Source organism: Coturnix japonica, chromosome 5, assembly GCF_054131305.1.
Source record: "Coturnix japonica strain WE chromosome 5, WE-NBRP24, whole genome shotgun sequence".
NCBI classification, from domain to species: Eukaryota; Metazoa; Chordata; class Aves; order Galliformes; family Phasianidae; genus Coturnix; species Coturnix japonica.
In genome coordinates, this window is record NC_140667.1 from 11,921,859 (window position 1) to 11,947,616 (window position 25,758).

At 35.2% G+C, this 25,758-nt stretch overlaps 1 long non-coding RNA gene across 7 annotated transcripts in view; it reads left to right on the forward strand.

Moving 5' to 3' along the window:
* The window catches only part of LOC107314326 (uncharacterized), a 97,594-nt gene extending 73,652 nt beyond the window's left edge, over window positions 1-23,942 (forward strand). For 2 of the 7 annotated variants that reach the window (XR_014947017.1, XR_014947016.1), the window contains exons 3-6: window positions 7,985-8,096; window positions 8,325-8,436; window positions 12,540-12,676; window positions 15,218-18,118. This is a non-coding gene — a long non-coding RNA (uncharacterized LOC107314326). Of the gene's footprint in view, window positions 1-7,984; window positions 8,097-8,324; window positions 8,437-12,539; window positions 12,677-14,952; window positions 15,141-15,217; window positions 22,009-22,635 lie in introns of those variants that run through there. The other 5 variants (XR_001555338.3, XR_014947015.1, XR_014947019.1 and 2 more) reach the window with 5 other exon arrangements.
* The last annotated feature ends 1,816 nt before the right edge of the window (window positions 23,943-25,758 follow it).

Here is a 25,758-nt window from a genome sequence, read left to right on the forward strand (position 1 = left end):
CTCCATATAGTTTGTATGCATTCCAGTTATTTTCTTCTGAACATTTTACTGAATTCAGAGGGCACTGCACCAGGTCTTGCTAATAAACCCTTTAGCCAGGTATATACAGCTTTGTTAACTGCAGTGGAATTTTGCAGCTAAGTGGTTTGGTTACATTTTCGTGATGCTGTGAACCCCAGTATGTGCATGGATATAAACATAGTTATATGTGCTTAAAGGAATTTGTAGAGTGAATTCTTGTCCAGTATTCTAGGGAAGCACTTTGTTGGAGGGAAGACTGCATTCTGTCTATAAAGGACCATTTCTTATGAACCTAAAATATGCAGTCATGTTGTTTGCAAAGCTGTGGTTGCACGTTGTTTCTAAGAAAAGAAAAAATCCAGGATTCAACAGCTAAATGTTGAGTACCAAAATCAGTGAGTGTTTTGCAATTTGGTGAGAGCATGAGATGGGCCCAGAGTTCTGTAGCTGAGCAGTTTCTTCAAAGAGTGCTACGTTCCTCAGTTTTGCTTCAGTGAGATAAGAGGTTACATACTCAGCTTATTGATGATCTGAAAAATTTAGAAAAGGAATGGCAAAAAACCTGATGCTTTCATTGCAGCCTTGGGAAATCAAGCATGCTCAGCATCCTTGCAAATCATGGTTTAAGTGTCTCAGGCTAATGACAAAAAGTGGAATTCCCTGAATGGAGCTCCATGGTGCATTTCACATAGTGCAAAATCACCACTGAAAAGATTCTGGTCTATGGTATTTAAAGCAACCCATACCAAAAATTAAATGGAACCAAAGAAGAGGTATCCAAATGGATAACCCCAAGTCTTCTGACTCATTACCTCCTTCAACCCAAGCTGCCCGTATCTTTCAGCTGATATTAAAAAACTTGGCATTAATCTATTGTTATGAATGTCACTTTTCTACAGTTTGCTTAAGACTGTATCTTTCAGGGTATTATAATTGGCAATTTGGCAGGGCATTAAGTATAAACTAATGAGTTGAAAGAACAGATTGTACTTGCAAATTCAAAGCATTTACATATCTGCAGTTTCTTCTGAAAATTTGTATTCCACGTACCACGTTCTGACCTCACTTGAAACGCCACTATTATATATTCAGCACAGAGATGGCGCTTTTTGATGAAGTGCCTCATATCATATTTTGAGTATGTTACTCAAACACAACCTTAAAGCTACTAATACTCCACAACTTCCCCCAAAATGAGGAAGGTCAGAAAATGAAGTTAAACAGGCCCCTTTTTTGCCCCACTCTACAGGACAGACCTCCTTTTTCTAGATCCTGTTGTGACTTTCTTTAAGGTAATACGAGCCTCCTTTACAGTATTGTATTTCTAACTGTAAGATGGGCTAAATTTCTGATCAAGCAAAACAAGCAGGACACAACCAACCTCCTAATATTACATGCAAGGGTAAAGAATGACAGTGTCTTTAGCAGCCTCCATTCATTGAGGCTTTGAGAATGAACTTCGCTTTCAGTTTACTAGACAGAAGCAGCTTATACTGACAAGGAGACGGTGTTATGGGGGTGGAAAATACACAGGATCCAATCAGTGAATCAGGAGGTGGGAGGAACAGCTGCTTCTTAAGAAACGACATATAAGTAATATTAGTCCCATTGGCTTAATTACATTGTAACCTTAAACTACAAACAGCTGTTTTCCATGTTTTCTTCCCAAAGGCCCTGACATTTCCAACATAACCAAACTTTCTTGTATTTTTCATGTTAAAATACTTTGAAACAGTAAGTAGTAGGAATGTTATTAGCGCTAAATAACAACATAAAAACCCACAGGAAAAGCATGTCACAGTTTCCGTAAGTTTTGTTCCTTCTATATGCCTACTGCATTGTATTCTACAAAACATGGATCAAGTTTAGGGAAATAATTAAGATGAAATATACCATTTGTATTTTTCCTTCCTCTCCTTGTGAGTGTTTGCAAAGACCGCATGCCTGTGATATGTGAGACATGCTTAACTTTTCAATCAGTTCTGATGAAACTAACTGGTGAATCACCATGTAGGTCTCAAAAATGTTTTTAAATGCCGTGAAGTTTCCCTTTCTCTCTTTGCTCATCTCTCTTTGGTGGGGGAATCTGCCTCACATGCCAGGTCCAAATAAATCTTTCAGAATTGTCTTATAGTGTGATCCAGTGTCTTAAAAAATTCCATTAACAAGTAATGCTTCTAGATATCAAGTGATAGGTCCCTAGAAATACCAAATACAAGGCACTTATGTAGGAAGAGGGGCAAGCAGGAAAGTTAGGCTACCTGAATGATTTTGCAAATATAGTTATGTGCTTTTTTTTTTCCAGAATTTATCTTAACAGCTTTTATCTAAAATCAAGGTCTCTGTAATGTTGATTGGAATTTATCTGCAGTGTAAGAAAAATGATTTGAAGGGGGATTACCAAAGCAGAAATGCAGATAGAAAAAGCAATTTCGGGATGCTGTAAACTGCAATAAATTCATTTATTTCAAGAAAGTATGTATTAAGGGCTACATTCAGGTACGGGATACATTTTAATATTTAATGGAAAAAAATTGTTAGAATTATATTGTAAATTTCCTTGACTATATGCTTGGTACATACAAAATCGAGTATATAGAAAATAGTACAAAGCTTTGAAGTGTGGATATCGACTAAAGGTGATAGAACATCACCCTCATATTAATCATACACCAATATTTCACTGCTTGAAGTCTCATGTTAGAATGTACCAACTGTTAAAGATATATTAAAATAATTGGAAAATAACTGCTTTTCAGATTGTCCAAAAATATTTCCCAATCTTAAGGGTATTCCACAAACATTCCTACCTGGAAAAAAAAAAAAAAAAAAGGGGGGGGGGGGGGGGTTGGGGGGAGGTGGAATTCAAAGTAACTTACATAATCCAAGCATAATAAACTCATGTTTTGTTCAAGCCATTATCAGGGCCACTTATTCATCCTAGACCTTTGTTTGATGATCTTGCACTCTGTTATAAAGTCTTCTACTGAACATGTGTTCTCACATAGGCAAACTACTTCTAAGCGGCATTTTAGCTTGAGCAACTAATAAAAGTGTTGTGATTAAGTTGTGATTTAGTTTTAATTTAAAACTCATTTCAAAAGTGACAGTCAAAATTAATTTGATAATCCAGTAATTTCATGTGATTCTACATCTTTGATCCTCATCAGTTGTTTTCATTTTGTGAATGCCAGGATTAAATTACATACCTGAGCAAAGCATAACTTTGGGAGCAGTGATAACCCTGATGTTTGTATATGTTGACTCATTTGGTAAAAGGCATTTCCATCCATCCTGGTAAATCAGATATACAGCATTATCTGCTATATGCACATCACCTTGCATTTGATTGTATCTAAATGAAAGTTTATTAAACAGCTATTGAAGTTTTCACAATTAAACTGGCTCAATGAGATAAATATTCAAACATTGTTGTGAGGCTGCATGGGGAAATGCTCTGTTTAGTAAGGTTCCATTAACACTTCTGCTTGAAATCGATCAGCTTCCTGTATTTCATATTATTTTTCTGTTCTTTTACACCAGAATCCTGAATACCAAATGAAATGTCTAAAATCTGTTAATTTTACATGAACAAACAACTTTTCTTGAAATTTCTATGCTTCAATTTATAAGGAACTTTACAGTTAAGAATTAAAAAGAATAAATGCAAAATTACATGACCTCTGTAGAAAACCAAGTAGAATATTTTAGTCTGAAAATAAGGCAACTGAGCCTAGTATTTATTTATTTACATTTTTAGTCAAATAAAGCCCATTTTCTTTCAAAATAAATAAGGACACTGTGCTGGAATCCCTACTCAACTTTAGTTGAGTATCAACATCAGACAACTTTAAAAGAGCAGTGACAGAGAGGCAATGAGAGGTCTTTTGCTCCACCCCTTTATGCTGAGGTATGGTCCATGCAGATGATCTTCAGTCTCTGTGTCTAGAAGTGATATTTAAATGTACTAAAAAAAAATCTACTATTTTTCTCACTTTTTTTCTCACTGGGGTTTTGTATGGGGCATCATGACTGGACTGTAGATATTTGTCCGTCATTTTGTGCTAGGATAATCTATGAGTTTCCAAGCAGAGGACTTAACCATCTTCATTATATAATGGCAAGTATTCAGACAATAGCAACTATAAGCCTGTTGTCAAATTGCATTTTCAGTTGACATTCTGTGAGACATTAGGAGTCACTACATATATCTTCAATGCATGTGGGAGTCATGACATTAAAAATGACATAAAACTTATTATGCAGACAGAAAATAAACATTTTCTTCCCTTAAAGAATTTAAGATTGATGGATAATTACTTTGGTTGCCAAGTAGAGACTTCCATAATCAGTATAAATCATAGGGTCATTAAATTGGTAGGGCAATGAGAGATAAATCAGTGCCCTGAAGATGACTTGTAATTGCTTGTTGCAAGATGCAAGGCTGAATGATATTTTGTAAAGACCACACTGTGCATCTGTCTAATTGGGTTGGATGTGTTAGAGAGTCTATAACAGAACTAGATGAATAAGTCAAAGACCACCCACATATGAACCAAATGACTTACGTGTCTGTGGGATACTTGGGAAAATCTGTACTTACTGCTCCATCTCAACTCCATCAGGAACTTCCTGGGTTGCCTTAAAAAAAAAAAAAAAAAAAAAAAAAAAAAGATAGGGAAGGAAACAAAAGGTTGATGCAGTTCATTTTGTGTAATGATTCTAAAACCGATGATACAGAGACAATAGTGACATGCAGAGTGACAATTATGCTATTTTGGAATGTTCTGCATGTACATATTTCATAATCAGATTCCAGTGACCAGAAAGTGACACTTCTCTTGCAAGCAGTCAGCTCGCTCTTGCACCCATATCTGATAAACCATATGGAATCAAAATCTCAAGAAATTAAGACTTTGCAGTTCATGACTTTTTAGTACAGTGGGCTTACAAAGAATGTATTACTCAGAAGCAACTTAATTAACTTGTGCATCTGCAGAACGGTAGTAAATAAGTATTCTAAAAGTGCAATAAGTATTCTAGAAGTGCAATAAAATGTAGTAGAGGATTATCAGTGGGTTTCATTGGTTTACATCTATCCTGGACAAGCTGATCTAACGTCCATTTATTCTGTTTTCCCATTGAATTTTGAACTTTTGTTTTTTGTTCTCTGTAAATACCCACATTAACATGGATGAATTCTACTACAAATAATAAGATCATTTCAGATTTTCATCAATGTCATTTTAATGTAGCATATGTTGTATTAGCGAAGTAAGAGGCAGGGATTTATTAAATATTGTTGATTATTCAATGCACTTACTTTTAAGCAAATACATTTGTTTAACATGGATGACAACAATAATGTTTCTATATGACATTAGGACTTAATCAGTGTTTAATTCCAGTTGTACTGGGAGCTGTACAAATACAGAAATGCAAAGTGTTTTTTTTAACACTGGGCAAAGTGATAAATCATGGAAAGAAACTAAGAAGTGGAATCTGACAATTAGCATCATTTTTTTAGTTATGTATTGTATTTTGAATTGTTGTCTATGGTTTGTTTTTTAGGTCTGGACTATTTTGTGGTTTTTTTGGGTTTTTTTTTGTATTTAACTTGTGATAAGATAGAATGAAAAAATGGGATGCAATGAGCAGCCTTGTTAGGTAAAAAAAGACATGAAAGACACGAAAAGTGTGGACTATACCTTTGCCCAGCAAGCTGCTAAAAAGCATACAGTAACTACAAGATGACTGTTTAATCTGAATCCCTCAGTTTTATTGCTTTCCAACTGAGAAATGATGGGAAATCAGGAAAGGCTGGCAAACACACAAGCATTAGAGGCTCTTCAGAGCACTTATTAAAGCAGCTCTCAATCTGCAGATTGCCATGGCTACTACACAAGCATGTAATCTGAAGAGCAGTGAATGTGGCATCTTTCAAAACTCCAAGCATAATTCTTGATTTAAAATTTATATATTACCCCCAGTCTTTATAAGGAGCCAAAGTGAAAACTACATACATTAGATGAATAAAGTAAAATATTATTATTATATATTATATTAGATATTATTATATTATATATTATATTTTTTTTTTCTAGTAGCTGAATCCATTCTAAAATATTGTATTTCGTATTAAAGCTTTAAAAGGAAATGAATAAGAAACATCAGCCCATAGTTTGCAGTCTGTCTGTCAAATTAGAGATAAATCTCCTTAGCTCATTTACAATGAAGAACTCAACTATCATGATGATTTTGTGTCTGTCTCTACTTGCTTGAATTATGTTGTTAGCCCTCTTAATTTGAAAATACACTGCAGTGTCAGTCATGGCCAGTTTAGCACAGATACTTCACTCTGTTAGTCCTAATTTTGTAGTAAAATTAGTTTGTTGAATGTAATAGAACAGCGAGACTCTGTTTCTTGCCTGTTGACATTTTACTTTCATTTTCACCCTGTTTTGAGCCTTTGGATTCCCTGGCAAATTCTTTTTTTCTGTTTAGATGTAAACACTCATCCTTTTATCCATGATTTAAAATGAGGGACAGTTGTCAGACTTTTATGAAAAGATGAAGTTGGCTTTTGGCACTGGATTCTTGAAGAAGACGCTGAGCCAGATTTTCAGGTGCAATGTAGTTCGGCATTGTTCCATTAAATGTGGTTACTTAAACATTAGCAAATAAGGTATGTAGTCAGGAAAACAGTATATGAGAGGAGAGGTGAATAGAGTAGGCCTTTAAGCAATATGAAGTTTTAACTTTGTTGAATGCCTCTATTTATAAAATAGAAGATAAAAGCAATTTTAAGATTTCAAGGCTTCAGTTGGTTAAACTAGACTCATACTACTGTTGCTATTCATTGCTCTGTTGCCACATCTTTGTATAGAGAAGGGAAAACAAAGTCTTTGTAGCCTTTAAGGAACAGTGATCTTGAGTAGCTTCCTTTAATATATGTTTCTATTTTACAAGAACTGGGAGATATAATATTTTTTTCAGTGACACTGGTTAATATTTTTATTTCCAGCACCAGTGAATACTGATGGGGAAGGCCATGGAGCTTCATTTGGCAGTTGCACATACAATGAATTCTCACAATGGTGTGATCTATGCTTCATATACTAGATAAAAAGCAAGTGGCCCTCCTGATGAGTGTCTGAATTTGGATGCTCGTGTGTAAAGGGTACAAAAGATTAGGTGCCATTTTTGAATCGCCATAAACACATGTTTTTGAGAAGAAAGGAGAAATATAGTAAGGGAAGCAGTCTAAATCTGTGCCATTCCTTTTTGTTACCTATGCTTTCATAGCAGTCTAATGAAAGAACTGCAAACAAATTTCAGTATTACCTGAAGTAGATGGAAAGAGAGAAGTAAAAACCATTAAACCATCTTTTATTTTATTCTGGGAATTAAAGTTGAGGATGAGAGGTGTTTTCCCTTAGCTAAGGAGGCGGAGGAAAGGAGGGATAATGCCAGCTGCTCTGTTACCCACAAAAGCAAGATCTCACTAATTCGATGTTCTTCCCCACCTACATACAGAGGATAATCATCTCCTAAAAATATTTATACATCCATAATGATCTCAAATAGAACACATGCTTCCAAAAATGTAATAAAGAGATGTATGTTCCAATAAGGAAGGTTATAAAATATTTAAATACTTCCTCCACTTCTCTCAAGAGGAAATGCCAAATAGCAAAGAGGAAGGAGATTCCAACTTCTCTTGTTTTTAGTGTGAAGTTCTTATTCCCCTTTGCTTTATCACTCTCTGCTCCCAGAATAAAAAAAAACTATTACTATTTTGTGATGCATATCCTGATCCAAACTTCATACATATGCATTGCCATATGTTTCACACATCATATGCTTTCCTTAGTTTCATTTCAGGTTCAACATCAACACTCTTTACCCATCATGCTTATATACACATACTTTGTTCATTTCACACATCTTCCTATGTTTGCAGAGTTTAATACAGAAAGATGTTGAATTTACTAATATATCTTATGGGGAAGATACAACTCAAGTCCGTTTCTAGGACCTTCTACGTCATCCTTACTCACTGCTGGATTGAAAAGGTTAATACAAGGTATTCACAGACAAAATGGACCTAAGCTAAACTCTTTTGCTTGTGCAGGAGTGAAATTTCAGTGAAATTAAGGAAAAAAAAAAAAAAAAAAAAGTCTTGTAAAGTACCAAGAGAAACTGCATTCAGACTTTGGATATCCTTAAGCAGCATTACAAAATCATGTTTTAGATTGTGGAATTCCTTGCTCTACTTAATACCTTGGTTACCCTGTGATCAGGTTATTGAGGGAGTAGAGATCGTCAGAGGATCCAGCATGCAACACAGAAGAAAGAGACGTCTCATTGCCTTCCGGGAGAGTCTTCCTGCTGTTCAGGATACGAAATACATACGTAAGTTTTTGACTTAGAGGGTCCCATGCTTTTACAGACAATGAAGACACCGCAGTACAGTAAGAATCCTAATTCTGATAGAGGAGTGGAAATGAAATATGAAAGGAAGGGTTGAAGGTGCTCTCAGCTCTAAATCTCCTAGAAACTTGCCAAGGATCTGCCTACAGAGGGCTTTTCAGATTTATAGCATTACTAGGATACTGAGATGGACAGGTAAAATATGTGTTATACAGGACATGCAAAACATATTCCCTTGAGACCCTGGGTAATCTGGGGTGTTTCCCTTACCTCCTCTCCCCTTCTCTTGCAGTCTAATTGTTCAAGCCAGTGGTTTTATTTTATTATTTTAACTATATTTAGCTTATATTTTTATTTTATTGCACACAGATTTACCAGTCAGGTAGTGGAGGAATGACTTGTAAAGGTTTGTTTGTTTGTTTATTTATTTTCAGTGGGAATAAGATGAAATAGCAGCTCTTTTCCTGGTTTCTGCTCTTAGACCACAATTATGTCATTCTGTTATCACGTTGAAGCAGATGTTGTGAAATAGCATTTCTTACTATGTTTGAATTTTGAAGTCTGCATTTTGAGTATGTAAGAGAATCTGCACTTGGAGCTGCGAATCTCAACATTTCCAAATTTATAGTAGTGTTAATCATTTCACAAGACAACATGTTTCAGATCTTATAAGGGAGCGTTATTTGCATACTTACAGGTGGTTAAAAAACTAAGGGTTCTTTTATGCTTTAGAGGAAGAATTTCAATGGTTGGTTTATGTATGGTAGACTTTTGGCTCCCAAGCTGAGACCTAATGCTGTTACAGTGCTATGGTGTCATTCATAGACAAACTGACTTTTGGGATCTTTTTAAAGATCAATGAACAAATTTAGGCTGTTCTGGAAATATGAATATAACAGTATTAGATTAATAATACACCACTGTTTTTACATATAAAGTGGCTTGCCAAAAGATTACTGGGGAAGTAATTCTATTGTACTGGTACCTGAGATGAGTTCCAAAAAGTACAGTAATTGTTCTCAGTATGAGGGGTATACAGAATCTGGATGTTTTCATTTAAATCTTTGCCATCCCTATTCAAATAGAATTAATCTTTAATATAACTAGTAGTTTAATCAGTTGAGCACTCACCAGGAGATTAGAATACCTGGGTTCATCTCTCTTCTCCAAATTCTGATAGTTAAAGGAGCAGACATCCACAGATAGTATTTCAGTGCAAGGTTGTGAGATAAAATTGAGTGCACTTTCACACCAAAGTCAGTCATCCACAATGGTACTGATGTGCTGTTGTCTTCTGAGACACTCAATGCAAAAGACAAGCTCTAGAAATAAGTGTGTCAGGATTCCTTGTAAATGTAGGCCTGACAGAGATCACAGGGTAATTTGGCAGCATGAAGTCCACAGACATCTGTGGCATCTTCTCAGGAATCTGCTTTGAGCTTGAATGTGTGACTTGTAAAGTGGTGACTTTGTAATGCACTGACTCTAGGAATAGAATGGTGTCTTACTATTTTTAATGGGTAAACACTGTTAAAATAATTTAGTATTGATAGGCTTGGGAATTAACCACTTGTTTAAATTCACTTTCTGAACTAACAGTACAACATAATATATAAGAGGTTTATAAAAGAGACTGTAAGTTACAGCTACCTTGGTATCCCTACTGGTAGTTGCAAACCTCAAGTGCCAGTCTTGTGCAACCTAAATCCCCTAAAGTTTTATGACCTTGCAAGAAGCAAACATTGACATATAAAAGGTTAGAGACAGAGTGACTGACAGCTGTGGAAAAGTGCTCTGCTTGGCTGTACAGTGATGTCAGTAGGAATTAGACATCTAAGTACTTACAGATCATGAGTATCAAAGAGGACACTGACATAACTTCCAAACAATGATCAATTTCAGCAGAAACCTGCATATTCATAGCTCAATGAATGCAAGAAATTACACAGACAGTCATTTTTTGTATTTCCTCTTCAAAAAAATTAGCTTTTACTCTCAAATTGAAAAACAGGAAGCAATTCAAACAACATGCTTCCAATAATTACTGAACCTCTGAAAACCTGGACTGCATGTGCTGAAGCTCAAAACCACAATATCCCTCATGATAGATATCTGAGTAAAGTTCAGAGAGTAAGAGAGAAGCAAGCAAGTTTTTCTTACTTAGATAAGGGAAAAATGGAGCTAGAAAGGGAAAAGTCCTCTTTCTTCACAGGAAAAGTCCAAATAAACAAAATCTCAAAACCAACTGTTAGGGACAAGCAGCCTTTGGGGGAGGAGGCAGGATATAGCTATTTTGTTGGCAAAGCATCAAAGCTACCTTGGGATTCTCTTTGAGACACTGCCTAGAGTATCATAGGACAACAAGCCCCATGATGTGGGTGAGAGCTGTTTCCTTAGAATTCTCCACTATCCTGGTTCGTCACCACCCCTCACCACTAACCTTTGTGAGGGGAGGCACCTCACTTGACCTCTACCCTTTCAGACCCTAAATATCAGAGGAAACAACCGTTCATCTGATATTTGTACAGGTAAGAATACAGCTTTATTCTCCTTTGACATTTTCATACAGTTACATTGTGGTTGTTCAGATAAATGTCAAATGAAAGGTTTCCAAATCTGACATTTTTTAATAGTATGTCTAAAAATGTTGCGGTCAAATGAGGGACTGTGATTCATGTGGTACTTGGAATGGCCTACCTGTCCTCTGCACACAACATGAAGGCTAATTCCAGTTAGGCAGTGATCAGGATGATAGCACCCAACCTAGATGGAAAACAGGAGATCTCCCTGTGGAACCTGTCAAGTTGAAGCAAACCCCACCATTCTCAAGTAACAGCTTTGAATCGTAGAATCATAGAATCACAAGGTTGGAACGGACCTAAAAGATCATCTAGTCCAACCGTCCTCCCTTTACCATACCTACAGGAAACCCCTAAACCATATCTCCTAGCTCCCTATCCAGGCGCTTCTTGAACACTGCCAGGGATGGCGACTCCACCACCTCCCTGGGCAGTCTATTCCAGTGCCTGACCACTCTCTGAGAAACCACTCTCTGAGTCTCAGTATCAAAGAGGTGAAAGTGAAGAGTTTTCAGTTATATTAGATGATCATTACAGTATTACAAATGTGATTGAGCATAATGTTTAAAGGCAGAAAGAAAATCTTTATAGTGAGGACTTGATTCATCAGTTTGGTGTATGTGCAGATGAAAATTGGCGAAGTAGAAGGAGGGAATTAAATAAAGGTGCTAGAATGTAGAATTATGAAACTCACTAACTGTTATCTCTTGCATATTTATCTTAAAGTTGAGGATCTGAGGATGGAAGCAAACAGAAAACCTATTTCACGCTATTTACCTCATAGTACATGAAAATCTATCTTAGCATCACAGACAAAAGCCTGGAAATCTGTCAAAATTCCAGTTAAAAGCATTCTCAGTGGAGGCCCTGATCATCACAGCACTTCAAGAATAGAGCACAGCCAGCTTTGCTAAAATAGATGGAGAGTTCTGAACTAGATACAAGAATTTGTCCAAGGTTTGTTGGATGTGGGAAGTCTGTGGAAAAGACCCAAACTGAACTCAGAGCCAGATCAGAGTTAACCATTATAGTGTTATTCTATGAGAGCACTTACAGGACTTCACCAAGGGGGACATTATTATAAAATGAAAGCTGAACTGAAAATATTAGGCCTGATTTTCATAAAAAGTATGACTTAAAATGTGCAAGATGAAAGATACATGGTATTGAAGAAGGAGTTCCATTCATTGCACTTAATTCAAATATATACCTTCTTAATTTTGTCCAATGAATTCTGTTGTCACAGAAAAAAAAAAAATCACATTTCTTCTCAGGGTCAGATTTTCAGCATCATTTTACCACTGTTGGAAAGAAAGGTTATTATGTGAAAACAGACACTTTCTAACTTTATGGATACCACTTTAATTATACTAAGCATAATAAATATAGCCGTTCTTTTTGTCACACGATTACATAAATATCAGAACTGTTAAATACTTTTGGATACTATTAAACACTGTACCTGGTTTGATGCTAATGATGGTATTTCTTAATTATTTCTTTAAGTTAACAACCATTCCCTTGGAAGATGCTGCACATTAACCACTTTATGTTGCACCAATCAGCTGTTCGGTTGGATTGTCCTGCTCAACCTTTCAGGAATTTTTGGAGGGATTTTTTTGACTTCTGAAACTCATCTAAAGGTAATTAAACTTTTTATCTAATAAAATAATAGGAATTAAAATTCATTTATGTTATATACATGTACCAAAAATTCTGTTAGATAACAGATATAGTTTTATATATGGTGTGTGTAGATTGAGATTGAATATATACTTGCAAAACTGATTGGTTTAACTTGAAGGCAACTAAACAGGACTAGTAAGTGAGATATCACCCTATCACCATCTTTAATTTTTTTGCTACATCTCCTCTTTTAATTATGTATTTCTCAACTTCAAAATGTTATGGAATAACATACAAAATAACCTGGAAAGGGAAAAAAAAAAAATGTTGCCTGTGCTATCAAAATTATTAGGAAAAAAATAAAAAGAAATAATAAGAGGTGCTAAATTATGAGTTTTACTTCAGTGAACTTTTCAGAGGTATTCCCCTGAACCTTAAAAATAATTGTTATACACCACCAACAACTTGTAATTTTACTCATTGCAGATTTCTATGAAAAGAAATACCTTACAATTGATAGGAACAAAATAGCCTGTTTTTTAAAAATGTGTTTTGAATGAGATTAAGAGATTTATATATATATATACACACATATACATATACATATTTATATCTACATATTAAAAAAACATACCTTATAAACATAAGAGGGCCCAGCCATTGCCACACTTGCTGTTGCTGTTCTGCATCTGGACCAGGTTTGCCTTCTTGCTGTGAGAAGGAAATTCACATCTGTTTAAATTTTTGCAGTAATTTATAATCCCAACCTCTAAAATTGGAAACAGATTTTGGTTAAATGAAAAGGTGATGTAAAAAAAAAATAAATCCTTTGTGATATGTTTTCCATAAGATGGGGGAGGTGTAAGGGGATAAAAAGATTATAAATCATAAGCCAGAGAATCAAGGAAGGTAAATAATAAAATAAGTGAGGATCTTGAACACAATTTCATCCTTGTATGTTAAGATCTGAAAGAAGTTTCATGGCCACAATTTTTACTTCTCTGTCATTTATGCCTGTAATGGAGAATCTGAGAAAATGCATTGTGATTTTCTAGTCTGGTCTCTGTTTTGGATGCATTTGACTTTGGATCTTATTCTGCTGGTTTTGGTAGTTGTTTTTCCTTTCAACTAGAGATTAAAAAATCACAGGTCATATGTTTACACCTAGCATATAACACCATCATATCAGTATATGTGCAAGCTACCAGCACATAAGAACACCCAAAAAGTCAAACAGAAGTGAGAAAATTCTATGAGACCGGTAACTGGACTGACTAGATCTGGAAAAAGGAAGACCACACAGATGGGTGGATAGAGAGATAGACTGAGAACCAGCTGAAGTCCAGAGGTCCCTTCCAATGCCTACCACTCTGTGATTCAGATCAGTCATGGTTGAAATTGGGCTCTTTTTACACAAGTTATAAATAACTAATTAGCTGTTTTTTATAATAATATCTTAATAGGTAAATAGGAGTTTGCATCACTTAAAAAAGGCTATATTATATACAATTTATGTAGATCATACTATTACCCAAACAACTAATAGATCATTTGATAACTCTTCTGTTTTCCATTTGGTCCTTTTCATTAGAGCTTGAAAGTCACAATTCGTGAAGCTGCATTAAATGGAAACAGAGATCAAGTCCTAATTACACCTGTTGCCAATATATATCAGCAACTAAAATAACATTTTTTTTTTTGCATACTGTAATCTAGATATTAGAGTTCTATCCTACATTAATTAATTGCCATTTATAAAACAAAGGTAGAAGACTATGTTTACTTGTTCATACTAATTTTAAATAGTATCATTCATTAAAGTGAGCATTTCTGATGTATTTCCAAGTGTGTTTAAAAAAAAAAAAAAAAAAAAAAAAAGCTGTAGTAAGTGCTGAAATAATCAGAAGTGTATTAATAAAGCTCTTTAATCTGTTAAGATAATCTTACTTGAGAAAACAAGTATTGTTCTCTTATTTCCTTACAAAGAAGCAGTTTTGAGTGTGTATTGAAACAAAGTTTACATACAGTGCTACTCTGTTTGAAATTCAACAGCACTGATTTCAGTTTTCAGGAACCAAAGGAAAACATTGATTTCTTTAGGCAAGGTGAAAGGGACAAAAAGCATCTTCTGTTTCAGAATTCTTCTAAATGTATGTATTTCAATCTATAGCAGAAATCCAGTACTGTCAAATTTCTTTGTGACAGATTTTCAGTATCAAATTTTGCAACAAAACCTATTTTTATTTTTAATTGAAATTTTAAAAGCCTCTTTTTAAAATAATTTCCTTATTAGATTCTAGATGTTTTCACCTGGTCCAAAAAACTACATATTCAAGTGTAGGTAAATTTAAAGGTAAGTAAATGTGTACAACTTTCATTTGCCAGAGATTGAGAGTGCAGTCTGTCCATTTATTTAAGAATAGTATAGTAGCTATTGATCAGGACAGTGAGCATCGTAGATATTTGTTCTAAATTCCATGTTTTCTCCAATAAGTCTATAAAATGCCTTTACAAAGACAGGAACAAACAACAGAATGTGTTAATCTATTTCCTTTCAGATTTGCTGCAAACCACAACACAGTGGGGATCTCATGAACTTCAAGCCCTGTGATTATCAATGCTTCCAAGAGCTGATGTCACTAACCAGTGGTTTTAGGCTTGACCATCTAAATTCTCACTTATGCTACAGACAGGTGCTTTTGCTTAATTTTGCTACAAGTATGAAACTGTTGTTTTCAAGCCAAAGCATGTGGAGGGAGGAAGAGGAGGAGCTAATTTCTAATTACAGAGGTGCAGCTCCTCTATTTTATGGGCAGCAGTAGAGGGGAGAAGAGCAGAAATGATTTTTCTTTGATGACTGAAGAAATATTTATGATATGCCATTCTCAGAGAGAAAAAATTACTGGAATTTCACAATACTACTCACTCTGAGTTTCTTGGCTCTAGTTACTTTTTATTTTTCCTGATTCCATACAGATTTGATACTGTGAAAGCATAACCCACCTTTCAAGTTCTTTATTAATACAGAAAAGTTGTGTCAGGCAGCCGAGGTCCTCATGCCACCAAAATCAGTTTCTAATCATTACCTGGTGTAGGGGACCTGCTTTGGCAGGGGGGTTGTACTCAATGATCTCTGGGGGGTCCCTCCCACACCCTGTGATTCTGTGTTCATCTCTTACTAAAGATTCTTGATTATCTAGAATAGACTCTTGAGAACAATGCAAAAACATACAACTGAATTTTAACACTGGGGCTCATAGTCTTGATTTCAGGGAATTTGGTCATGCAACAGTGATACACACTCAGAAATCTGTTATGTATTACATTGTACTGTGCTTAACCTTTTAGCATACAGATTTTGATCCAATCTTAAGGAAAGCATTTTGTAGAAAGTACAAAAATGAAGTGTCCTTTTACCTCAAATACCTTAATTATCCCTGCACTCTTGTTATGAATCTGTCCTTGTTATGAATTAATTTAAATATGGTTTTCAGCATACGTAAATTGGTATCTTGATAAATAAATATCACCTGCAGGAAACGCTGAGTGTTTTTTTAACTCTGCATATCATTGTTTATTGTGGTACTAATTGTGAAAGAATGTCACCATTTGAAAGACGCCTGCAACCGCTGGCCTACTGTTTGATTTGCTAATGCAGTGTCATGAAGCAGTAGTACATCATGAAATTTACTATGTTTCTTTAGTAAATAATGAAATGGGGAAGGTTGCAATGTGATTCACTACTATGAACATTTTTGATTACCTGTTAGCATTGAGTGTAAAATTCAGTCCCTCTTCCTCAAGCTCTTTCTGCCTACATTACTTTCTCTTCTTTTCCATAAGAACTTTGGCAATGAAATGAAGGTTTTTAAGCACCTGAAAAATAATTCAACTACAAGAATTTCCTGAGCTGCACCTGTTTGGCTACCTCTGGGGAACAGCTGCCAGTTGGGGTTGTGACAGGAGTCAGCGGAGCTCTCCACGAGCAATGAGTGAGCAGAAAGTTCAGCTCCTTGGAAAGACAGTTTCCTGCAGTGTCTCTTCAGTATTCACTCTTTCTTCTAATTCCCAGCTTGAATGAATGCAGCCATGAAACAGACAGAGTCCTCCAGTGAAGCAGGCAGAACACAGTAAGGGCAGACAGTTCTGAGATAGGAAGGGAGGGAAGAATGTGGGTCAGAGTTGCTGTATAACACAGCCTGGAACATCAGGTAAGAAAAAAAACCCAAAGAACAACAACAACAACAAGAAAACAAAACAGGGTAAAACTGGAAAAATTAAAAAAGAGTTTAAATTTAAAGGAATGCCCAACTCCAAGGTTATATTAGAACAGGATTAATACACACAGCAAAGGAAAAAATACACACAATAGTAATTTTGAAAGCTTAATTTTGAGAGAATCTAAAACCCACATATTACACTTCTCTGACAATTCTTTTTTTTCCCCCCCAGTTTTACTGCATTGAACGTATGAGTGAAATACATGTGTGCTAATACTCTGCTTCTCTCCAAACAGTAATTTAAGGGGAATCTCATTAAAAACACTCTGAACAGACAAACAAAGTGGCAATGTAATCTTAATGAGGCAAGGTGACTTCTTGCTGTGCAAATGTGCAGAGACCTGTAAAACCACAGTTGTCCTTCCACTCACTGAAGACAATTGTAAGCATCTGGCAATGCACCACTGTCCTATTTACTGGTGAAACTGACCAGGTGAGCTGCACGTAAGGACACCTCTGCCAATAAAAAGGTCAGCATTACCATTTTGAGAAACTGTGTTACTTCAGGTTTTGAACTGCTACAGTTTCATTGTGATAAGTTTCCATTTTGAATTACAGCTTTTGGTTTTGTTAATTAATTCATTAAAAATACAAACTTCGGCTTCTTTAATACTTCCAATGGCTGCCATTTTGAATGGAGGTAATCACGAGCAGCAAGGAGTGGCAGGGTGGAATGTCTGGGGTTTCACCATGCTGTGAATTGTTCCTTGTGGTTTGAAAGATGTTTGTTGCATGCTTCTTTTAAGAAAAAAAGCCCTTTATTCTCAATTTCAAGATGTTTCAAAAATTCAGGATCATTTGTCTGGTGGGTTTTATTTTTTTAATCCTTGTTTTGGAGCGAAGCATGGAAAGGATAGAAAAAGAACAAGGAAGATTCTCTTACAGAATAACATGACTGTATTTTTATAAAAACAAATCCAGAATGAAAGCTGGAAGCGTATCTGAAATGTAGCTTCTGACTTACAGAAATATTATCAAAAGAAAAGACAAGAAAAAAGCTCCCTCGATATCAGAATACATGGTAATTTTTATCCAAACACATCTGAAACTTTTTATGTTCCACCTAACATAAAGCACACTGGATAACTTGGGACATTTCAGTTTATGATGATGTCATTCAGCCTCAGTTCCATACTTCAGATCATACTAGAATAAGGTGATGACAAATAAATAAGGAATTATTTTTGTTTATTCCTACAAGATGCTGAATAGATCCATTTTTAAAATGTAGTTTTATTTAAATTGACTACTTGTATTTACACATAGTTACTATGATTATTGCTGTCTGGGGTCTGGCTTTTGTTCTCTTTTCAGGTTTTGTTTATGGTAACATGTAGATGCTTTAATTTGGAACACAGGCTTACTGCAAATTTATTTTGTAACTGGGGATGTGCAGTGTATTTCACACTACGTCCATTCTATTTGTTCCTTATTGTCATCTTAATTTTTAATCTATACTATTTGTGGGATTAGTGCTTATACCTAATTTTTGCTTAGCTCTGAAGTACAAAGCTAACTCATTTGATATAAGGCAATGGAACAAGTTCTGAGTTGTGTAAAATATTGTGTATTGTAAAATATTGTGCGAATGTGAAATATAGGCAGGGAAGGGTGCACCTGGATGAAGGGAAATTTGAATTAATATTATTAATAAATATCTCATAAAAAAGACAGGTCTGAAAGAATCTTCAAAAAATATTTTATTTTCCTTTTGTTTCTTATTTGTTACAAAACCACCTCCATAAAATAATGATCGAGATTAAATTGGGCTCCAAGAGGTTGTTAACGCAGTTAAAATTGCAAGAGTATTTTGTGAATTATTGGCACTTAGTTTTTTCCAGATGGGACTTCTTGTGGGTATATATGTGCTTTTTAAAGGTCTAAGGCCAACTTGGTAGCTAAGTAATAACAAATATCAATCTCAGTGAGCATATTCTATGACAATGAGGAGGGAATTGTCTTAAAAGTATTTAATATCAATGAATAGACCTTACAGTTCTGAAGAAAACAGCAGCGCCATCTTTTGTTGGAACAGACCAACTGCAGCTTTCAAATACCAAAGCGTAGATCCATTCTGATTTGCAATTAGTATTTTATATCAGAAGGTTGTTTACCAATAGTAAGGCAGCATCTGTCTTAACAAGGAAGTAAACACAAGAAAGGCTGTTCACTCTGTTTGCTGAATATTTGCTGAGGGAGAAAAGATTTCAGATATGAACACAGTTACCAACAGCAGCTGGGACCTATTTAGAGCTTACTTACATTCTGTTCGACTTCTATGCTTTTATAAATGAAAGTACTTCAGGAAAAGTCCTTAAGAGTACACATACCTTCTTTTTTTAAGCAAAAAGTCAGTGCATTCAAGTTTGATTAAACATAGCTGATATTTTAAGAGGGAATTTAAAATAAAATAAAGTAAAATAAAAAGTTGTACTTACCTACCTGTAACCCGTAGTGCTGCTGAATCACAATTTATTTTCTGAGATTGAGAGATCAAACATGAGCTGGTCAGAAGGTCTTTGTTTCCTGTTTTGTGGCTTAGGGAGGAAAGGATGACACGAAAAACAGCAGGTAATGGACATGAAAATGCAGAAACTTCTATATCTCGAGTCTTGTTTGCTGTGTATTACGGCAGCTTAACAAGGAATGGTGCTTCATGATCAAAGGAGTTTGTAAGAAGTATCTTAGTGAACTTTTGTAGTGCCTTTCAAAACTGGGAGTATTGCTGCTTTAATTAAGTGGTTATCAGTTTTTCATTTTTCCAAGTACTCAGATATACCAGATCCATGCCTGCATTTTTTTTCTATGTGTAATCTGCTCATTTATACCTATTACTTCATATTTCAGTTGTTTTTTGACACTTTTATGACTGATTAAATCAGAACTCTTAAATCTGCATATACGGCTGTCAGTCTCTCGCTGAAGATCTGCAATAGATTACCTATGGACTCTGCAGTTTGATGCCAGTACCTCAAAAGGAGTTTAAAAATAAATAAATAAAGAGTGATAGAGTTACAGCACCTAACCAACAGGTTTTTATAATACTCACTGCATTCTTTCTCCCATTCTTCCTTCCCTCAATACAGAAGATTCCCATTTGGAAGTTCAAGATGGTTGAAGATGGTGGGAGGGAAAAGGGTAAAGAATTCTCAGCAATGTGAATGCTATATTTGGAGCATTCTTGGACCTGGCTATCCCCTCTTACAAAAACATCTGATTTGGGATATAACAAAGGTATTTCAACCTGCCACCACTCATCCTGTACTGCAGCAGAGAGTGTAAAAACTGAATTTTCCTCTAAAGCCCTGGTAGTAAGAGCTCCCATGTAGAGGGGCCCTACTTTGCACACTGGACATATCCATAAGGGCAGCCGTTATATTCTTGCTCTGTCCAACCCCCAAAATCTCAGTGCCTTTTGTTTTTCAGGGATTATCCAAACTTATTATATAAATGACACTTTGCTTTACAACCAGAATTTTCTAAACCAATCTCGTCACTTCAACACAGGATATATTTTCATTCACCTTTTCTACATTTAGATTCAGGCTTCCAGCACTTGATGAGGCATTGGGAAATCTGTTTTATTTTGTTCTCATGAGATGGTTCATTTCCTTTGAAAAAGGACTGTGTTTGTATTTTACATGTATGGGAAATGAACTGGCTTGTATAAGACAAATAACAAACACTATTAGATCTTTAGTCTTTTTAGCTGTCAAGAAACAAATTTAGTAATATTTCAGTATCTTGTTTTAGGGGCCTTGGAAAGTGCCTTGAAAGTGTCAAACAGCTCGTTCTATGAAAAAAGGGGGGGGGGGGGGTGGAATAAAATCTATTGAGATTTAAGAAAAAGACACAGCCTTCTTCTAGTTACAGGGATCTGTGCTGTGACTTCCACAAGTCTGAAGCTAAACAGATGAGTTTAGAGTATGGTCTTGCTGTGCTAAGCCCTGCTAACTCTACCATGTTACCATTATCAGTAAAGGATTTGGCAAGTTTCTAAATTACTATTTGACCTGACCCATATGTTCAGATCTCTGGGGCCTGACTCAGGTGGGCCTGAACTTAGAAACGTGCAACCTCCTGATATTTAGCTATGGAATAGACTCCAGACCTCTGCCTTGCCATGAAGACTATCCTAAAGTCTGCGAGGTATAAAATAAGAAATCTCGTAATCCTCAGTTATATTATTACTGTTTTTTTTCCAAATCCAAAATAAAACCTGGAGAATAAAAAGGTTTCTCTATTTGATCTACTTTGACAATAGAATTAAAATCTAAGTAATATTTAACATGAGTATAAATAAATTAATATCTATAATTAAGAAGCTGATCGTGCAATTTTTATTCTGTTTTTCTAACAGGCTTGTATGATAATGTCTATATCACAGTTCCAAAAATGCAAACTGCAAAAGTCTCAATTAGTTTTACAAATAAAAACAGTTTGCTCAGGCAGCAAAATGTTAATGAGCACACCTCAATTAACCTCTATTTATTTTGTTGGTACAAATTATTAACAAGGTTTCACATGAAAATAAATGAGCAGCTTCATCCTATGTTTGTAGCTTACATGGATAGACAAGGCCAGAGTTTTGATAGATTCTAGTTTGAATTTCTTCTTAATTGCTTTTACTTTGAAAGCCTTATTCATGTCACCTCTTAGAGACTTCACAGAAACAATGCTTTGATGAGTATTTGCACATCATTGCACATTAACAGCATGTAAAATTACCCACATTTATTTAGTTATTACAGATACGAGTTCAATACATTTACTGGAGTTATAGTTTAACATATTCATTCTTTCTAATGAATTTTTGCATAAAATCTTGGGGAGGAGTTTGTTTTATGACCTGATGCTGTAGTGACATTTGAGTAACTGACCTAGTTGTAAAGGATGTTTCCATAGCAGTAAGGGTACAATCAGTTGTCAAATGACACAGTAAAGTAACTGTGCACTGAATTCAGTCTCTGCTGCCTTTACAGATCAAGAAGAGTTACTTTTATCCTTGTAAAAGTGTAAGAGTTCTCAAAAAGCTGTACATGATGAACAGTGAGGAAGGCTACTCAAAGGTAATGCATAAATTTAGGGTTAAATTGAGGACAGTTATACTCTCTTCCTGGGTAAAAAAGGGCTGCCAGGATTCTACTGAGTGAGAACCAAGAGTTGCTGACCTGGTTCTATTGGAAGCTCTAAGTTCAGCTATTCATGCAACAAAGCTTATGTTAAGTTTCAAGACCTGGCTCTTATGTATTACAGCAAAATTTAAGACATTTTTACGGCTTTTTTTTTTTTTTTTCTTTAAAAGAATGATTTTGGAAATCTGAATGTGATAAGCTGCTTATAGGCAATGAAAAAAAATCTATCATAACACATGTATAAGCAATACAAATCACTCAATCAATACTCATAATGCATTTCTTTCAAAGAAAGGGACTTTCAAGCTATTCCTTATATACTATGGAATGGTAGATTTACCTGCTGCAGTAAGTGAAATTGCTGGGCATACTATGGAGTGCTCTAGTTCACTCATGATCCTGCAGTTCCCTTACTAAGTTCTGCTTCCCAAATAATTAGGTGATATCTACTTACATGCAGTAGACTAACCTCTGTCTCACGCATTCATGCCTCATTTCCTCATTTAATTCTCTTTTCAGTCTTGTTATTTATTTTCTTTAATATTACATTTCCATTTCCAGCTCTATAGCCAGATGAGTCACACTCATTGCCATCCACAACGGCACTCTCCAAGGCCTGTGAAACAATAAGGTAATTTATAAAAACTTTTCCACTGAAGTCATATACAGTCAGTGAATCTAACCTTTATTTTAGTGGCACTCGAATTAGGACAAAGTTCCATTCTGAAAAGATTATTCAGAATAAAAGACAGAGGAACATCAAGTATTTTATATCATTTTCAGAATAAAATAACCCACAAGCCATAACCACAACATACCAAGACAGTGGTGTGAGACTAATTCCTCATTTCAAAATATTGTTTCCTCTGTGTTGTATATTGGTCCCGGTTTAGCCATCATTATCCACCTACAGTCATGACATTTTGTAATTAGAATTTGGGATATGAAAGTAATTGTTACTTTCCTGAAGGTGACGCTGACAGAGAGGCAATTTAGTGCCTATGAGATAAAACAGAGGTAGTTCCTTCTATATGGGACTACCATCCCATGTTTAGGTGTTGTACTAAGGGACATAGTTTAGTGTGGAAATATGGTTGGTAGGCAGATGGTTGGACTGAGTGTTCTTGGAGGTCTTTTCCAACCACAGTGATTCTGTGGTTCTATGATTCTAACACAGAGCAGATTTAATGCTAGCAATAAACAAGGATTTGCAGACCCAACAGAAGAATCTATGTAGGATGTTCCAAAAGTAATGCTTTCTATTTATTTCCATGGAAACTATACACAACAAAGAGCACAATAACAGTATTTGATAGAGCAGGCTTTCAGCTGCCATCCATGTCACGACAATAAAATTTAATGGAACATTTGAGGGAAGGTTCAACCCTTATTGCCATACCACCAACACCCATATCTGATGGCACGAGACAGCATAACAAAAATGGGAGGCATTACTTTTGGAGCTCCACATATTTACCTATAACATAGAGAAAAAAATCTTAGAATCTTCCAGTGAATGAAACTGTCCCTTTTTTAGTCACATCAACAGAAACTTGACCCTTGAAAGTATAGTACTTATTTTGTTTTCCCCCTCTGTCACTGTAACCACAAGTCTCAGCTGAGTATCCAGGATGAGGAGGTGGAGAAAACTGCTGTCTTACTTTTCCCTAGGATAAATTATTCGATTGACTGCCCTGGAATTACATCAATACAAACAACAGTACATACTGCTTAAAAGTACTTGCATCACCCAACTCTTCTGTAAGACTTAGGGTAATTTCAGAATGTCTACCTCCTTTACTAGTCCATAAAAACCACCTCCTCAAGACATTCAGCTAGATCTCAGAGTACAACACTGCTGCATTTGTTTCTCCAGGTCTCTAAAGCATGAGTCGTTTGAAATGTTACTTAGTACGCTCAAATATTCAAGTTTTTACTAATTAAAAAAATACATATATAATTTTAATACCACTTAAATGCTATTAAAATTATCACATATTATTTCATACTTACAGAATATGTTGAAAAGGAGTGTGTATTTTAGAACACCTTTAAAAAGTCTGCTATTCTTTTCTATTCTTATAAATTTTGCCATGATGTTTATATAAAGAAATCTAATTGAAATAGATTTTCATAATTGAATACTTCTGAAGACATGTTGCAGATCTGTGTAAAAGTCACTAACACAATTTTTGATCTTCCCCTATTTCCCCTGTTTCTGTGATCTATAAGAAACATCATTGTCTCTGCCTGTACATTAACATTTTTAGATTTCTTTACAACAATACAGTACATCCCATAACCATAATTTTCCCTAGAGCTGAAAGCTGTTTCAAATGAACATGAGTCAGTCAGAACTTTTGAGAGCAATGTTGCAAAGCTGTAAGTGTTGCTTACTATTCCCATGAATACTGCCTTTTGGAGGCAGTACGTCAAGTGTCAGAAGTGATATGAAATCTACTTTATCAGAGTATCTGAAGGCAAAGTGATATTTTCAAAGACATTGCTATATTTATTCTTGCTAACTTAGAAAAGAAATAGAATTAGGCTGACAAATGAAACACATGAAGTTAATGACGTCTTCCAGAATGATTTAACTATGGGCCCAGACAAAACTTAGGGGAACTTTTAATGCTGAAAAAATTCATATTAATTATTAGCTATTTAAATTCAGTCACAAGCCTGTTTACTGGAATGATGCTAACACGAAATGGTTTGATTTTGAGCACTCTGATAACAGCTTAGACATCATCTCAGTTCTAAAATGGTGGCTCAGCTCCTAATCTGATCTTATCCTAGAAGTCCATACCACTATAATTGTGCCAATTTACAAAAACAGCAAAACATTCACTTTTGTTTCCTTAAAGGTTTTGTTCGTTTGTTTGTTTTTAGTATTAGATTACTGGATTGTTTTATGGAGAAAAAAAGTCTTTGACGAAAACTTCATCAAATACACAACTCAGCTCTTCTAGAGCTGGTATTAACGAAGCTCAAACATTAGTAGCTTGGGATATTTCCTAATTATTCTTCCTCTTAAGGTATTACATATTTGAAACTGGCAATGATCATAAATAAAAAGGAATACATCTGAAAAAAAAGATTATTTCAAAGTATTCTGGAATTAGGACTGGGAATTTTTGAAGCACTAGGAATTGGAAAGCTATTCTATTTCACTCACTTATAATACCTCATGTTAACTTCTTTGCTATTCAGAGCATGGTATAATTCATTAGTTACTAATTAATTGAACTCAACCTTTCTTTTCTGAGCACCATGCTTGAGTGCCACTTTCAAAGGAAAGGTTGTACCTTTCACTTGGAATAACTACCTTTCAAATGTTGTTCTCCAAGGAGTAGAAAGCCCTCTTTGTAAAACTATCCTTCTAGGAGTCAATATGATTATGTTAGCAATTAAACTCCTATCAGAAGCAGGAGAGAACTGATGATGGCACAAAAAGAATTAAATAAATTGGAATGCAACACAAACAATTTACTTCTTTCTGCAAATATTGTTACCCTTCCTGGAGAAGTGCAATTCCTATTGATGACATCACTGTTAATATTTATTTCAATTCCAGTTTCATTCATGTGGACTGTCTTGGGGTAGATGCTGTCTCTGATTTCTGATGGCTTTGCTCATTTCTGTCAACATTAAATGGAGAGGAGAGAAAAGTCATACATTAAT